This window comes from Capricornis sumatraensis, chromosome 13, assembly GCF_032405125.1.
Source record: "Capricornis sumatraensis isolate serow.1 chromosome 13, serow.2, whole genome shotgun sequence".
Taxonomy (NCBI): Eukaryota; Metazoa; Chordata; class Mammalia; order Artiodactyla; family Bovidae; genus Capricornis; species Capricornis sumatraensis.
Genome location: NC_091081.1, coordinates 74,286,245 through 74,289,586, shown reverse-complemented (window position 1 = coordinate 74,289,586; position 3,342 = coordinate 74,286,245). Strand labels below are relative to the sequence as shown.

The 3,342-nt window shown below is 45.8% G+C and overlaps 1 pseudogene; it reads left to right on the top strand.

Annotated features, from left to right (window-relative positions):
- The first annotated feature begins 348 nt into the window (after window positions 1-348).
- LOC138089579 (homeobox protein NANOG pseudogene) lies at window positions 349-1,926 on the top strand (annotated as a pseudogene).
- The last annotated feature ends 1,416 nt before the right edge of the window (window positions 1,927-3,342 follow it).

Here is a 3,342-nt window from a genome sequence, read left to right as displayed (position 1 = left end):
CAGTGAGGATGGGGGAAGGGGAGGGAGGCTGTAAGGGAACCAAAACAGGGCAGGGACAGGGAGGAAACTGACACCCTCTGTCATTTCCTGTCAATCTTTTTTTCTTTTAGCCTGGAAATGCCACACAAGAATAGCTGCCTGGGGACGGGTGCCAGCGGGGTCAGCTGCCTTTACCTACTGATGCCTCCCCCAGGCCCAGGGGCTGAACTGCTTCTCTCCCTCAGTTTCTAGTCAGAAAATAGTGGCTACTTGCGGTGGAGGAGCAGTACATTTGCAAAGAACTAATATTTTTATTAATACCTGATGCTGGGAAAGATGGAGGGCAGAAACAGAAGAAGGCATCCGAGGATGAGATGGCTGGATGGCACCATCGATGCAATGGACATGAACTTGGGCGAACTTCAGGAGATGGTGAGGGACAGAGAGGCCTGGCTGCAGCCCATGGGGTCACAAAGAGTCAGTCATGACTGAGTGACTAAACAACCGTATTTTTATTGGTGGTTTGGCAGTAAAGAATCCGCCTACTATGCAGGACATGTGTATGAGACACTGGTTCGATCCCTGGGTCGGGAAGATCCCCTGGAGAAGGAAATGTCAACCCACTGCAGTATTCTTGCTGGGGAATCCCGTGGACAGAGGAACCTGGTGGACTGTAGTCCTTGGGGTCACAAAGAGTCAGACACCACTTAGTGGCTAAACAACAACAAAATATTTTTATTAAACTGAAGACAACAGCATCTGGGAACAACATCTGCTCAGAATAGAGGTGAAGACGAGGATTTTTATCTTCTATTTCTTTTTCAACAATATCACACACCCCCACCATCCACTTTATGGTAGAGTCATAAACTCCACTGGGTCATCTCAGCAAGCGTCTCTCACCTGATTTCAATTTGGTCACAGTCATTATTAGGAGGGCAGCAGGTACTCTGGGTGAAGACAGGAGGGCAGGCAAGAGAGGGACCCCTGCCTGCTGGAGAGTATGACCTCATTTAAGAATCAAGACTTTTTTTTCCTTTCTCTAGATTGGGCTGGTTGGCTCCTGTTATCTGACAGTTGATTCCATTCATTCCATCTTCTTAATTCTTTTACACCTGGAGGTCTTCACCTTTCTCTAAGCTCTTCTACCTAGGTTCTTAAGCCTGAACTCTTCCTACCATCTAGCTCACAGGTTTTTTCTCTCTCTGCTTCAACATTAGTGTGGACCCAGCCTGCTTGGCCCCAAAGCATCCAATTCCAGGGACTCTTCACCAATGTCTGAAATTTCTGGGCCTGAAGGAAACCAGGTGTCCTTGCAAGGGTCATCTGCTGAGACCCTCGACAAGGAGACTGGACAGTCCTGATTCTCCCACAAGCCCCAGAGTAAAACTGTTGCCCATACCTGCCGAGAAAAGTGCAGTGAAGAACGAAGAGAAGGTCCCAGGTAAGAAACAGAAGATCAGAACCATGTTCACTCAGACCCAGGTGTCTGTGCTCAATGACAGACTTCAGAGGCAGGAATCAGCCTCCAGCAGATGCAAGAACTTTCCAATATCCTGAAACTTAGCTACAAACAGGTGAAGCCCTGGTTCCAGAACCAGAAAAACAAGTGACTCCGTGACTCAGGGCCACAGAATTCCTGGGTTTCTATTTCTGGCACAGGACTGCTTGGCGACCTCTTCTGGAAACCTGCCTATACGGAGTGAACAGACCTAGGATATCCCACCTGGGAGCAGCCAGAGCTGGAACAGTTGGTCTTAAAGCAACCACCCCAGAAGGAGTCAGAGCTGGTATCCCCAAGCCTGGAAGAGCCAGACTTGGAACAATCAGTTCAACAAACATATCGAGGAATTCCTGCCACCCCAGAGCCAGGGCCAGCAAAACAGTCCTGTCAGCGATTTGGAAGGCACTTTGGAGACTGCTGAAGAAAGCTATAATGTAATATAGCAAACTGCTAAGCATTTGAGTTCCCAGCAAATGGATTTATCCCCAAATTACTCTATAAATGCAGAGTCAGGATTTTTATAGATAACTATATTATTATATCTTTAATATGAGCAGTGACTGTATTCTCTAGAATTTTTCTTCGTTTAGAATTTTGTACCTTTCTACCTTGGAGCTTCCCAGGTGACTCAGTAGTAAAGGACCCATCTGCCAGTGCAGGAGACACCAGTTCAAGCCCTCGGTTGGGAAGATCCCCTGAAGAGAGAAATGGCAACCCACTCCAGTATTCTTGCCTGGAAAATCCCATGGACAGAGGAGCCTAGCAGACTACAGTCCATGCAGTCGCAAAAGAGTTGGACGGGACTTAATAATTAACATACACAAGAGACAACTCTACACATGGACATCACCAGATGGTCAATACCAAAATCAGATTGATTATATTCTTTGCAGCTGAAGATGGAGAAGCTCTATACAGTCAGCAAAAACAACACCAGGAGCTGATTGTGGCTCAGATCATGAACTTCTTACTGCAAAATTCAGACTGAAACTGAAGAAAGTAGGAAAACCCACTAGACCATTCAGGGATGACCTAAATCAAATCCCTCACGATCATACAGTGGAAGTGACAAATAGATTCAAGGGATTAGATCTGATAGACAGAGTGCCTGAAGAACTGTGGACGGAAGTTCAAGACATTGTATAGGAGGCAGGGATCAAAACCATCCCCAAGAAGAAATCCAAAAAGGCAAAATGGTTGTCTGAGGAGGCCTTACAAATAGCTGAGAAAAGAAATGAAAGGCAAAGAAGAAAAGAAAAGATATATCCGCCTGAGTGCAGAGTTCCAAAAAATAGCAAGGAGAGATAAGAAAGCCTTCATAAGTGATCAATGCAAAGAAATAGAGGAAAACAATAGAATGGGAAAGACTAGAGATCTCTTTAAGAAAATTAGAGATACCAAGGAAACATTTCATGTAAAGATAGGCACAATAAAGTACAGAAATGGTATGTACCTAACAGAAGCAGAAGATATTAAGGAGAGGTGGCAAGAAAACACAGAAGAAATATACAAAAAAGATCTTCATGACCCAGATAACCACGATGGTGTGATCACTCACCTAGAGCCAGACATCCTGTAATGTGAAGTCAAGTGGGCCTTAGGAAGCATTGCTACAAACAAAGCTAGTGGAGGTGACAGAATTCCAGATGAGATATTTCAAATCTAAAAGATGATGTTGTCAAAGTCAGCTCAGTTCAGTTCAGTCGCGCAGTCATGTCCAACTCTTTGCAACCCCATGGCCACAGCACTCCAGGCCTCCCTGCTGCTGCTAAGTGACTTCAGTCGTGTCCGACTCTGTGTGACCCCATAGACGGCAGCCCAGCAGGCTCCCCCATCCCTGGGATTCTCCAGGCAAGAAT